Source organism: Haliotis rufescens, unplaced genomic scaffold, assembly GCF_023055435.1.
Source record: "Haliotis rufescens isolate VD_foot unplaced genomic scaffold, xgHalRufe1.0.p SCAF_3, whole genome shotgun sequence".
Classification (NCBI taxonomy): Eukaryota; Metazoa; Mollusca; class Gastropoda; order Lepetellida; family Haliotidae; genus Haliotis; species Haliotis rufescens.
The window spans coordinates 25154823-25170075 of record NW_025964001.1 but is presented as its reverse complement, the minus strand read 5'-3'; the positions used below and the strand labels follow the sequence as shown (position 1 = coordinate 25170075).

General features: G+C 38.1%; 1 protein-coding gene across 1 annotated transcript in view; it reads right to left on the bottom strand.

Annotated features, from left to right (window-relative positions):
• The window catches only part of LOC124144542 (cleavage and polyadenylation specificity factor subunit 2-like), a 217482-nt gene that overhangs the window by 96438 nt on the left and 105791 nt on the right, over nucleotides 1–15253 (bottom strand). The window lies entirely within an intron of this gene.

The following is a 15253-nucleotide window of genomic DNA, read 5'->3' as shown; positions in this document are numbered from 1 at the left end:
ATTGCATGTCATCGTATCCTGATCATGGGGGACTTGCACCAATCACTGGGTTGTCTTGTCCAGCCTTGATAATAGCTGTCAGAATATAGCTGTGGAATATTTCTGAGAGTGGTGCTATATAACAAACATATAAAGAAACTAACATTGTCTCTAAGGGCACTATCTAACAGGCCATGAAAAGTAGATTTTTGTGTGTGTGGAAACTTGCTGTTCCCTGTGTACTGAGGTCTCTTAGAAAATAAGCTTCTGATGAAACTGATTAAATATAAAAAAAATCATCCTCATCGTATTTAATGAAATTGTCAATTTCTCAAAGTTCAATTCCAGCCTTACCAATTACATTCTGATGTTGACAAATTCAACTTGACAAATTTGTATTAACTATATGAAGAATAATCAGGATGTGGCTTTTCGGATCCAACAGAATCCACGTGTGATCCCTATAGAAATGAGTCCTAACTGCAGGCAGATCAGTCATCACAGATGTGTCACAGATGTATCACAGAATTCCATCTTGGGTAAACCAGGTTAATATGAACTGCAACAGGATAGAAACATCTTTGATGTCACATGTCACTCCCAATGAAGAAAGTCTTTGTCCAGCATCATTTTTGATCTTGTGCAGAGAAACTTTCCTGATAATTACCACTGGACTTTTGTACATACATCAGCTGTCAGAGGAGGCTAATCAGACATGTTTCTGCAAAGTGTGCTGGAGTTCTTTTCTTTCATGCTATAATTCCCAGTATGATATTTATCTTTGAAGCGTTGTATTTTATTCATAAAGGATGTTGAAAATGTAATACATTTGAATGACATGGACAAAGTACTCAGACACATTCTGTCCAACTTCACTGGAATTGGTCCATGCTTGTTTTTAGAGATTCAAGGTCAGATTTGTCTTCAGTTACCATCATGCGTTTTATATGAGCAAACTGAAACAGAATGATCAGGCTTTGTGACTTCACTGATTTTGTGCCAGTCTAATGTTGGAGGAAAGCCAGCAGTGACACAGGTCTTTGATGTTTTACCCCTTTGGTGAAACCCTAGTGCATGGGCAGGTGCTGACAAACCACGATCATAGGATCCTGATATGCCTAAGGGACATAATTCCGTAACAGAGAAGACACCACCACCAGTGCTACCTCATGCTTTCAGTCACTTGTTTGCTGAATTAAACATCCCAGATGTTTTCATTTTTATTAGCTCTGTTCTGGAAGGGTCTTTTGAGACTAGTGAAAGACCTCCATTTCATTTGGCCACTATTACCTCCTGACAGATGGATGACAAACAATACACTTATGACAAATGCCCTCTCTCGGCCACATGTAATGTTGCAGTGTGTGTCCCCGTGCTCTTGGTTTTCGGATGCTTAAGAAACAGTCGAATTTTTTGCGCCAATCAAAAGAACAACTGACAACATCTCACCCACTTAAAAAAATACAACTTTATCTCTAAAAACAGGCCATCACCTGAGTATTTACAATGTCTGTGTGAAGCCACAATCCTCGTTAGAGCGGGAGTACCTGCAATAATCATGTCAGCCTGAAAACGCATGATGTCCGAAAACATATGATCCGAAGATATATGATACACTTACCACAAATGCACTCTCTTACTTTGACATAAAAGTATCAAAATAAAATCAACAATTATTTATTACAAAATTTATTTTATAACCTGGCATTAGCTGGTATGAATGAATTAATTAGGACATTCTTACTTTACTTCATAATGTCAGAATACTGAATCAATATCATTTATCAAGTTACCAACCTGTCTTTGGCAAAATGTCATCAAATATCATTAGAAAACACAAAATTGAAACATACTTATTTACCCATGGTTGCCAATTTAGTGCCTTTGTAATTAATTTTAAGGACATATCAAGGCTGGACACCCAAATCAAGGCCATTGAAGCCTGTGCAAATATCGTCTACTTATTAGCAAGATCAAGCAATTCACGAACAAATGTAGCAGAATTATAACTAAACTGTATTTTGAGTAATGACATTATTCACCCACCTGATACAGGAGAACTAATTGGCTGTCCAAGCATATTCAAAACAAGTCAATCAAAACAGACTTAGCTCGTTAAATTCTATGTTACAAATAAATGTAGCCATAATGATCACCCTTATAGCAGAGAGGCAAAAGGACATTGAACAGATTACACTAAATACAGCGTCTAGACATCAGTTGGAAATGAGCACCAGATCATGGGGTCTTGTATAATGATGACATCAAAAGACAATAAACCAAATGATATTGAAAGACGCTTTATATGTAGACAAGGGGTGAGAAAAACTGTTCCTAAACTGTCATGATGCATAACTTCATTATTCCAATGTAGTGCTCTGCCTGTTGGATTGCCAAAGTTTTTCTCTACTGGACTTAAATTGCCACCAGGATGAAGCATGGAGATGCACATTGTACATCCAACTATGGTCAGTTTACTGCTATTGACGCCTTGAGACAAACTTTACTTGCATGAGAATGGCTACATATATCATAAATGCCATACTTTGACTCATTAAAAGTAATATTTAAGGCAGTTTGACTTTTAAATGTCAACATAACGTTTTCACAAGCTAAATACATGTCGTGCAGGAAGTCCCTACAGTGACTGGTCAAATTGTTTCATACGTAAATATATCAGGCAATAGCAATCACCTGTACCAAAGTGCTATGCTTATGGTTCTTATAATTCTAAATATATGTAATAAAAGCCGTAACTAAAATAACACGATTTTTGATTATATTATTCTGATAAAGTAATTAATTCAGATACAATTTCTTCCGACTATTGCATCAAAAAAAATTAAAGTTGTATCATTGGGTACTTTTTAACTGAATCGCAGATAGATGTGAGAGGAAACGTGTATAAAAGTTAATGTATATTGTGTTTTGTTTTAGCCAAGATGGTGGACGTTTCCGAGCAAAAACGTTCATAACGAAAAACGTATATAACAAACTGATTTCTCCGGACCCTTGTAGTTTGTTTGTTATATCCATGTTCTACTGTATATCAGTTCTAAGTGTAGCGGGTAAACTGTACGTGTCTATCCTCAACAGAAGATTATAATATTGGTGTAATGCCAATGGTAACATTGTAGAATCACAAGCAGGCTTTCAACATGGGTATTCGACAGTGGACAATATTTTTATATTATAGTCTACCTGTGTAATGCACTGTTTGTGGATTTCCTAAGCGTTTGACAGTGTTAGTCGTACGAAATTGTATCTAGTCCTAAAAAAAAAAGGTGTATCTCCAAAAATGATAAGATGTGTTCAGTCAGTCTATAACTCAGTAAAAACACATTTTCTGAAATTTTTCAATGTCCACGCGGAGTCCGTCAGAATTGCGTATTTTCCCTTTTTATTAATGAGCTAGCAATCAAAATTAAGGAAAGCTGCAAACCAGGAATCCTGCTGCACCCTGATCTGACGCAACTGTTTCTTTTGCTATTCGCAGATGATATTATCCTAATTTCAGATACTATTAGGGGTTTGCAGAAACGGATTGATGTTATGGAGAAATATTGCATTGATTATCAATTAGATGTTAATTTGGATAAAAACAAAGTGATGGTACCGATGGTATTCAAGAAGGGCGGGGGCATCTATCAAGAATTGAAAAATGGTTTTACAAAGTGAAGAGACTTGAGTGTGTATCTTTGTACAAATACTTCGGCGTAATGTTTTCTAGAAATCTCTCATGGTCAAGATACTTCGAAAATGCTGCTTTGCAAGGAAGAAAACTTTTTTTGCATTTTGAAGTCTCTATGTGAAGTGGATACTCTTGGTCATGAACTGTTTTTCAGAATATTTGACATGAAAATAACCCAAATATTGCTTTATGGACAAGAGGTATGGGGTTGTATCAAAATGATAAAATGGAAAGCGTACATATGTTGGCGTGTGAGCGCTTTCTTGGTGTCAAGATATCTACCCCTAACCACATCATGCGTGGAGAGTGCAGACGAAATCCATTATGTATTTATGCTTACAAAAGATGTATTAGTTACTGGCTCCAGCTTATTTCTATGCCTGAGTCCCGTTATCCATACAGTGTTACAACATGGTGTTACAACCTAGCTGATGTTACAGGCATCTAATAAAGGCAAACACAACTGGGTTTTAAAATGTAAATATATCCTGTTTAGCTTTGATTTCGATTATATATGGGAACCGCAGCATATACACCATCCAAAATCTTTCTTTTCTGAATTTAAGTCACGCCTAAAATATACCTATGAACAGACCCCCATTTGAATCAGGTCATACCACACAACACTAAATGGGAGAATGACTGGACATGGAAAACATGACCAAACAACGAACGACATTGGACACACTTACAAGAACCATTATTTATATGCGATTCACCATCTCATGAAACTTGAGAGAAATTGATCAAACTCACTGAACCAAAGATAGTTCCAGTATCACATACACCATCAGCAATAGTGGCTTGTGCTCTCCTCAATCAGAGGGAAGGAGATAGGAAGAATCACGGGGAAGGAGATACGAGGAATATTAAAATGTCTGGCAACATGAAAACATTACAACTGGACCCTGGCTAGAAGATAGGAATTCTTTACTGCACCTTTCCTCATGCCTAAGCCCTGAGCCCCGTTCCACAAAGCGATCTTTGCGCTATGATTGTCATAAGTCAGTGTTAAAGAATAGGAGTTACGATCAACTTAGCGCTAAGATCACTTTGTGGAACAGGGCCCTGGACACATGCCCACTGGCATCATGTGTTCAAGGTACTAGTCATCATCCATACAACTACGTAATGGAGAAAACACGACTCAGAGGTTTTGGTAGAGAATGTAAAACCTCGGGAGGAGGGATTTCCCGACTCCCGAGGTTTAACATTCTCTACCAAAACCGAGGAGGAGTGTTTAATCCGGCTTAGAAACTGTTAATCGTTTAGAATTACTGTAAATTTAATTGTCTCCCATTTAGGGCACTATAACGGGGATTTACTACCTCACTATTGCCAGGATAAGCGTATAGAAAGAACCCGAACCGTGCACGTGGGATGCATGCGGTAAGAACACGTGGTTGTCTTTCTCAGTTGAGTTCGAGATGTCGAGCGAGGAGGAAGGCGGAGACCTATTTCTGGAAGTAAGCGAGCAGCAGAATTGCGAACAAACTGGTAAGTTAAGTTCAATGTATAGGACAGTCCTTTACCAATATTTTATGATTATCACTGTTTCGAATATTATCTGTGAATAAAATGAAACGCCCTTAACAAGCGTATAGAAATGGTTAATTTTTACTATAAAAATGTATTTTGATGTAGCCATATTTTCTAAAGTGGCTTAATGCTTTATAGATGTTTAGAACATTCGGTTGTATACTTTGTTGTAATTAACTATAACATGTTTTTTAGGGCACCGGAGTAGTGCTCTCCGCATCTACAAACGCACCAGCGACGATCTAAAGTCCAAGGCTGGAAGGTCTATCCAAAAAAGGGCCTCTCTACTTTACATTTAACTTTCATTAAAGGATGTTACTGGCTGTTGTTTTCTGTTGTCTTTGTGCAGAAGTCCGGGTATGTGCCTTTAAGTAAGACCCTGTGAAATCAGTGTGTATCGGGAATGTATTTTTTTCAGTGGCCAGACCTGGTATGGAGGTCTTACCTTTTTACAAAGACCCTGGGATGAGGTTTTACTAAATTTACAAAAACCTCATCCCAGGGTTTTGGTAAAAATGTAAAACCTCTTCCCAGGTTTTACCATTGGCAGAAAACACATCTTTTCATAATGGCGATACCCACATAATAGGTTTCCAATTGGCAGTAAAGTAACACAGTGTTTCACATCTTTTATTCCAATCCAGTATAAGCTATGTTAACATCTTAAGAATTAGTTTTAAAACTCTCGCTGTTAAATAAGGCCACTATTTTAAAGAAGCCATAGACTGTTAATCAGAAGATGCCTTTCATTCATTTATTGCTCAATTATTCCTTTTTAATGACCCCTGTAGATCTGGAGTAGAATAGGTCTTCAGCAACCCTTGCTTGCCCCAAAAGGCAACTATGCTTGTCGGAAGAGGCGACTAATGGGATCGGATGGTCAGGCTCACTGACTTGGTTGATGCATGTTATCGTATCCCAATTGCTCATAATATCAATGAATGGACTGTCTGGTCCAGACTTTATTATTTACAGACCGCCCTCATATAGCTGGAATACTGCTGAGTGAGGTGTTAAACAACAACCAAACAAACAAATTTAATGCATAGTTGTCATTGTCATTGTATACTCATTCATGTCAACCTGTACTCGTGTCTATATTAATGAGTGAGTGAGTGAGTGAGTGAGTTGGGTTTAACGCCGCTTTTAACATTATTCCAGTTATATCACGGCGTGTCAGCTTAATGTGGGAGGAAAGCCCGAAGTGATGCAGGTCTCAGACGTTTACCACTTCGGTGAAACCCACGAGCACGGGTATGGTGCTGACAAACCTAGAAACATAATTGGGGCGAACCGGGATTCGAACCCACAATCATAGGTTTCTGGCGTGTCCAAGAGATGCAACTCTGCACAGCGAATCGCGGCGCTTTAGACGACTGGGCCACCCGTGCCCCCTTATTAATGTTACATGTATCTATGAGCCCTTCCCAAATGTACCTGTGAAGATCCGGGGTGGAATAGGTCTTCAGCAACCCATTCTATGCTTGTCGTAAGAGGCGACCAAAGGGATCGGGTGGTCAGACTCGCTGACTTGGTAGAAGCATGCCATCGATCCCAATTAATAATCTTAATGTCAATAAAAAAAAACGCTTTGAAATTCAAGACTATGCTTAATTTGAGTATTCCTCTTCTTGGATGGATAATTTTTCCTGCCAGGACATCCATCTTCATCAAAGTAAAAATTGTGAATTTTAGCATGCCAATTTGACAGAATAAGGCGTCGGATAATGCAAAACCTAACAAAACTGTTTTTTGTTTTTCTTTAAAAAAATTTGCAACTGTAATCAAAGCAGTTTTATTATCCTGACAAAATATTTAAGTTAAGTAGGGTCTCAATATGTCCCAATTTCGGCAATTTTCAAAGCACTCTGGGTGCTTTTTATGGTCATTAGGAAACTAAATTAGTATTTGAGCATTATGGACAGTATGGAAGATTACTATGGATGAATATCTTATTAGCATCTTAACACAGAAACAAGTGTAGCTTTAGTCAACAGTTTTTGCAGATCAAATATTCAAGATTCCAATATTGGAAAATTTTAATGACATGTAAGGAGTGCTTCCATCTTTTTAAAACCTTACTTAGGAGATATCCAATGTTCAAATTTCTGAGCATTAAATAGTCAATAACATCCCCAAATTTGAAAACACAAAACATTGACATTTTGAAATACAAAAGATAGCAGTCATTTTCAGCAGTTCTCTCTGTCAACTCCACAATTCTCTTTAACACCTCATACTATTATCTTCAAGCATCCTGGAGATAGATTCAAAAACATATTTGGTTTTGAAGAAAATATTTAAGGCTAAACATGCTACCTTCTCTTGAACCTTTTAATAATAACTTGCCCAAACCTATGTTTATCATGTTTTACTAAACCCTTCATGACACTCGAGTAGAAAGAAGAGTCTTTCCAATTAGAAAAGGTATAAGAAAATACCTCAAGCAGATCAGGGCAAGGTTTTATCTTTCAATATCTCCAGTAAAGTAAGCAAAGGATAAAAACAATAACACAGAAACACCGATTCTGATTCTAACTATAGACTGATAAAGATTGCAATGATCCTCCATATTTGTCACATGGGATCCCAGTCTTAGGTGGCAGCACTTTACTAAATCTGCGTCCTGTCAAAGCCTGAGTACATTATGGCATGGTTTGGGAGAAGAAATGAGCTTCTCCAAGGTATTCCGGTCAAGCGCTTTGAAATTCTCTTTTTAACCCCAATGCTACCAATTTGGAAACAAGTGATTCATTTTTGTAGTTTTTAAAAAAAGGATCTTTAGTTGTGTTTCGATATATTTTTTTGCCCGTCTCATTGCCAAATTTGAAACACTTGGAAAACTTTGTATTAAAAAATATTATGACATTTTACTAGGATCTAGTTGACATTTCTCATGCTCAGGGTTGAGTGAGTGAGTGAGTGAGTGAGTGAGTGAGTGAGTGAGTGAGTGAGTGAGTGAGTGAGTGAGTGAGTGAGTGAGTGAGTGCAGCTGGCGATTAAATGGATCAGGTGGTCAGAGTGAGTGAGTGAGTGAGTGAGTGAGTGTGGATTCTTGCAGCTGGTAAGAACATCTGTCCTCAACAACCCATACTTGTCGTAAGAGGCGACTAAATGGATCAGGTGGTCAGAGTGAGTGAGTGAGTGAGTGAGTGAGTGAGTGAGTGAGTGAGTGAGTGAGTGAGTGTGGATAATTGCAGCTGGTAAGAACATCTGTCCTCAACAACCCATGCTTGTCGTAAGAGGCGACTAAATGGATCAGGTGGTCAGAGTGAGTGAGTGAGTGAGAGTGAGTGAGTGAGTGAGTGAGTGAGTGAGTGAGTGAGTGAGTGAGTGAGTGAGTGAGTGAGTGAGTGAGTGAGTGAGTGAGTGAGTGTGGATAATTGCAGCTGGTAAGAACATCTGTCCTCAACAACCCATGCTTGTCGTAAGAGGCGACTAAATGGATCAGGTGGTCAGAGTGGCTCAGTGGCTTCGTTGATTGTCGTAAAAGGCGACTACGTTTGTCCAAAGAAGCAAATTTTTGTTAGTGTGATTGAAGCCAAAATATAAGATTTATGGCAGAAATGTAATAGAGGAAGAAGTTTCATAAGAACTCTTTGAATATACTATGACAGTCTCTGAAAGCGCCTGTTTTTCGACAACAGTATCCAAGAAACTGTATTCAGCAACCACACAGAAGAAGCTTTTTCAACTGACCCACCTTTCCCTGGTCTGGCCTCCAGGGACAGCTGGAAGCACTGGCCCATTTGGCAGAAGCAGTGCTTTACAATTCTATTCCAACTCTTAGTGCTGTAGTGACATTACTTATGAGATAATTGACCCAAATATCCTCATCAGGAAATACCTATTGTGTGTAAGACGGTCAATTATTCCGCATGTATTGTCTGATACTACAGATGGCTTTGTAAGAAGGAACAAGGTGAACATGTAACATTAGGTCTTCCATTAATTCATCTCAACTTCCATAAAACAGTTACTTCTGTGGGCGAGATGAAACTGGGTTGGATTCAGGATTACTGACCTTATATAAAGTATGTATGTATGTGTGAGTGGGTGTGACATACTATGCTGCAGTTTAACATCGATATGCCACTCATACATGCAATAAGGAGTCCAAGCCCCAACCAGTTCATTCCCTTAATACCAAGCACCATACAGGGCAACAAGAAGCGACATCTTTCAATGTCTTTTTGTATGATACAACCTTCTTCTCTCCAGGCAGATGATCTATGCACTAAACATAGAGGCATTGAGAAAAATGTGTCAAGTAAAAACAGGTTCAGTTATTCATGTAATTTTGGATGAGTGAAGAACTGTCATGACTGCTAATGTCTAAGATGCAAGTGTGTGTGACATCTTCCAGTAAAATAACATGGCATAGCTTCATTAACCCCTGAGGGGTTCCACAAGAAAATAAACTTAAAAAAAACCCACACTTTCATATCACTCAACGCTTAGTTAACTTCAACTATTTGAATGTGAGAAAAATAACCCAGATTGGCATCACCATAAAAAGTACTACCTTGGTCATAAATAAAACTAAAACTTGAAACATAGGTGCTAATCTAATTTCAAACTGCTCATAAAAACACTTGACTGTCACACGTGAGAATTCAATAGTAATTCACTGCTGAAATGATCCCCTTCATTTACTGAGAGAAAACACTTCACTGTCAATGCCTCCAATAAAGCTGTTTCGGTTTTTTTCCATCCCACAAATGCAACAGTGAAACCATCTTTCCTGCTTCCCTGTCTGAAAGGCGGCACACACTGAGCAGGATGGGCAACAGCTGATAATCTGCTCCTAATTGATCAATACCATTACTCTGCAGTGCCAATAAACCAATATACAAATCTCTTCTAAGCTGTTTACTGGGGGTTTCATTATGAAGTTTCTTGCCAGTGCTGTGATCCATTGAGGATTGTAACAAAGTTTCACTGATTAATGAAACAAGAAATCATTGTGCGTTTTGCTCACAAGCAGTGAATTAGAGTGAGCAATCCAATTGTCATATGCATGGTTAGTGTCCTGGCGACTTGGCCAGGAACTGGAGACAATGGAGAGGCGCTGCAACAAACACGTCCATCTTCCCTCCTTCAATGTGGTTAACACATACAACCAATTGCTGGCTCTGATCTGATTTGGACCAAGGTTGTTGGATCCTCTAGGGTTAAAGGTGGACAGATAGGGTGAGAGAGGAAGGGCTTTTAGGCTGCTCTTGACAATACTGCAGTGGCACAAATTATGCACTTATTGTACCCATGTAGTGTACTGAGGCTGCATTGTCAACATCATGAGCATTGCTTCAACCCCTAATCTAATTACCTGACCACATCTTGGAGCTTGTAAGCTGTATGTGATAAGAAAAACATGAGATAGTAAGCTGGTGAATAAGGTTTAATGCTGCTTTGAACAGTATTTCAGTTTTATCATGGCATGCTAAAAGCCTGTAGTTATTAAGTTTAGGGATGCTTACTATAGTTGAAATCCTAAAGTATGGTGTTGAGAAATGATAATCATCACAGGGGAATCACGGTGCAGACCCAAAATCATTGGATTCTGTCATACCAAAAGGGAAGCAACTCTCTACAAGAATACATGACATTTTTTTAAAGATCGCAATTTCATTTATTCTTTGTACGACGTTTCAGAGCCTCTTCTTGCTCCTTCATCAGGTGAATGCCTAGTAAGTACTATATATATCATGATGTTTACACAACGCAAGGTGGGATGAATGTACAGAACAATGAAATTAAATGCCTTACTGTGAACATGGCCATCCATGTCTGCCCATGGTTTTGGAATAGTAAGGCGATCTGCTTTTGATTAATTGATGCTGATAACAAATTCTTAGATGCTGACATTTAAGGTGCTGAATATGTGACCAGGGGAGCTTCATGAAACAGATACTTCAGACATTGTACTCATGTTGAGTGACAAGAAGCAGGTTCTTCAGCTATTATCATACCTCCACGTCAGACTGATGAGATCTGATTGGTTTGCGTGATCTTGAAATAATAATATGTATCCTGCCAGGGAGGGAAATACATTTCTGAGCAGGAAAATAAATCCCTTATATTCCGCCACAAAGAAGACAGGCTGTATGTGGATTTCTGAGTGTGAGAATAAATCCCTTATACCCTGCTTTGAAGCAAATGGCTGCACGTTTTTTCCGAGTCAATGAAAGTCACGTGACAGCACAAGTTAATCTATCAATTTTGAATTTGTTTTAATTCTTTCCTAAGACAGATTAAAACATGTCGGTAAGATACATTTGTTGTAGCAGTATCGCTCAGGGTACATGTCATTTTATACATCCCACATTAGGTTTTATACCACTTGCCTCTAGTTCATGGTATTGAACCTAACATGGGACAACATGTACCCCTTGTGATACTTAAACTGTACCCACGTTAAGTGACAAGAAGCAGGTACTTTAGACATTGTACCCATGTTGAGTGACAAGAGAAAACCAAAGGCCTGTCACAATTACATTTCTTGTTCAGCACAAATCCCAAATGGTGTATTTGTTAGTACTGCTAAGAAACATTTTTTTATCCACAAATTTGGTTTTGCACCTAATTTCACCTTTTAACATGCCATGCCCATCACATGAGAACCAAGTCATAATTTGATGTATGTGTTTTGTCCATGCAGGCACCAATGGAGATTGTGTTGTCAATAGAAACTGCTTCCACGCCTGTCCTGTTTACTTGAACTACTGTAATCAGTATCCTGTTCCTGTCACTCTAACATGATATGTTTTATTCACAACTTGATCATGCTGTAGTGCATAGTAACAAAGGGTATTGAGAGGGAATCTATAATGGCTGCATACCAACATGTACATTTTGAATAACTGAACTGTAGCTATAAGCTTCATGAAACATTCATTACATTCATCGAAACTATGAATAGTAACATACATATTAATTGATACTGGTTTCAAATGACATACTATGTTTGTGAAAGCCATAGCAGTGTCAGGAAAAGTGAGTGAGTGAGTTTGATTTTATGCCGCTTTTAGCAATATTCCAGCAATATCACGGCGGGGCACACCAGAAATGGGCTTCACACATTGTACCCATTTTTGGAATCGAACCCGGGTCTTTCGGCGTGACGAGCGAACGCTTTAACCACAAGGCTACCCGACCGCGCCTCTCAGGAAAAGAGTCCTTTCACAACTGTCCACATATCTGCTACAAAAATGTCGTTCATGTCATTTCATGTCTCAGTCAGGAAAAAGACAAACCAGTAGTTGACATCATCATCATCATCATGACACCTGACAGTGCTGAGGACTAGTTAACCCCATGTTCCTGCAGGGGATAATATCAACTATGATAGGCACATACTTTATTACATATTCATGTCAATCAATTAGTATTTAGGTTTGAAAGAACACATAAGACCTCCTCTTTAATCTTTTATAAAAACTTGATAAATTTTCTCGACTCATATGCCAAAAAAGAAATTTTAATGAAATAAGAAAAAATATCATAACCTGCTGCAACGTAAGATTGAATCAGCTCTGATGGCAGTTAGGAAGTCATTAAATTACAATCTTGCAATGATCAAGTGAAGCAAACATAATTTGACTCCAAAGTAACACAATCAGATATGAAATTGATTAAAAATGGCGTATATAAGTCTTTAAAAGACTTGGATCCTTCATATTATCCAAATGACTGAACCACAAAGGAGATTCCAATTGGAAATACTGACATCCCTCCACTTTACATGCAATTCAGCTTCCCTATCCATGTCAATGAATGCCCCAGCTCTCGCTATTAGGCAGTCAGGGTTTCGTCCACCTGATAGAGTATTTCACTTCAGACATTTTCTGATATTCAGTTATCAATTTTGCTTCTTCACAACCCAGTTTGTTAATAACTATATTTAAAACTTTCAAAAGTGTAAGTCTTCTAAATGAATGTGGGACCTAGGGGGGAAACTTGGGACCAATAAAACACCAGGCTTATGACAAGGACCCCTTGTCTCTCATGTGTCCAACACTGAAAAGCAATTGCTGAACTCAGACTTAAACTATGTATAAGACAGTGATCAATATAAGCTGGAATCCTGTATAATATCAGCCACTGATCATTCCAAGTGACATTGTCTGAAATTGAGAAAATCATTATTAATTTGGTTTGGTTTGTTGTTTAACGCCGCACTCAGCAATATTCCAGCTATATGACGGCGGTCTGTAAATAATCGAGTCTGGACCAGACAATCAAGTGATTGATATCATGAGCATCGATCAACGCAATTGGGATCGATGACATGCATCAACCAAGTCAGCGAGCCTGACCACCCGATCCCGTTAGTCGCCTTTTACGACAAGCATAGTCACCTTTTACGGCAAGCATGGGTTGCTGAAGACCTATTCTACCCCGGAATCTTCAGGGGTCTAAATCATTTTTAAAGAACAGTTTCAGAATTTTCTTACTTGTACTCATTCAAAAAGAAAGAGCACAATTTCATCACGTATTATGAGTCAGTGAATTGGGTATGATGCTGAGTATACAACTGACAGACCAATTATAGATCCCAAAGAGGTCAAATCAGGTATTTGAACAGGAGATCCTGGCATGGCTATGGGATGCAACTCTAATTGTGCTAAAAATCCAAATCCACAAGACCACCGCTGCCCTTACTTATGTGTCGGTAAGTTGGATTTAACATGCACCGGCACCAATAATGAACAACCTGAAGAAGAGTACTGCAAAGATGAAAGGCACACCTTGATTAAGCTGGGGACAGGCTAACGAGCAAGGAAAGAATGAGCAATGATCTGTCATTGGTGTACAATGCTTTGCAACCAGTCATGCCGCACATTGGAACATTTTAGGAGTATAATTATTGTCGTTTCATAGTTTTGAGCTGATGTCATTTTCTGACAGAACAAATCAATGAGTAATTATATACCTGTAACATATCATCCCAACTTCATCCATGGGCAATACATTTGATTAACTACTTAAAGAGACTCAATTATCCATCAGTTTCTCATCAGAAACTTCTATTACAAACTTTGTGGAACATGAAAATTATTGAGTGTGTGTTTTATAGTCTATTTTTAAGCCTCACCAAAATCATGTAATAAAACTTTCTATTTCAGAAATCCTATTACAGCCCAATTTCCCTAGACATTTTTCACTCTCAATCTTATAAAGTTTGTTTCAAGATTTATGTTTAAGTTTACTGAACAAGGTTATAACAACTGGAGAACTGGTGGGGAAAAAATGAAAATATATGACTTTAATCCCTGATCCACAATAAGTGATTTTATGAGTTATCATGGTGTAACATTTCTACAAACTTTCAAGTAATTGTAGTACCTAAAGCAAGTGTAATACAAATCTTCATATAATTATAGATCCAAATATATATTAGTATTCAGGGAAAATGCAAATAAACAATATTAGTTTCAGTTGAATAGTTTATAGATAAATACTAGCCTAAGGTAACATCAGCCTTCGCCTGAAACCTAATACTTGTGCACCAATGGACCAAGAAGAACCAGCAGTTCATGACAACATCCAATACACCTGAAATTTGTTCAGCAATAGACCCAACATATCCTGTAGTTCATGGCATTATTCAAATGTCACCGACAGCCTTGCATGAACTGGGCCAAAATAATCTACTGTTCATGACATTATTCCAAATTCACTGCCAACCTCGCATGAATTGGCTAAAAATAACCTACAGTTAATGACATTATTCAAATATATATTTCACTGTCAACCTTGCATGAATTGGACAAAAATAACCAGCAGTTCATGACATAGTTCAAATTTCACTTACAACCTCGCATGAAATGGCCAAACATAACCTGCAGTTCATGACATAGTTCAAATTTCACTGACAACCTCGCATGAACTGGTCAAAAATAACTTGCAGTTCATGACATAGTTCAAATTTCACTGACAACCTTGCATGAAATGGCCAAAAATAACCTACAGTTCATGATATAGTTCACATTTCACTTACAACCTCGCATGAATTGGCCAAAAATAACCTGCAGTTCATGA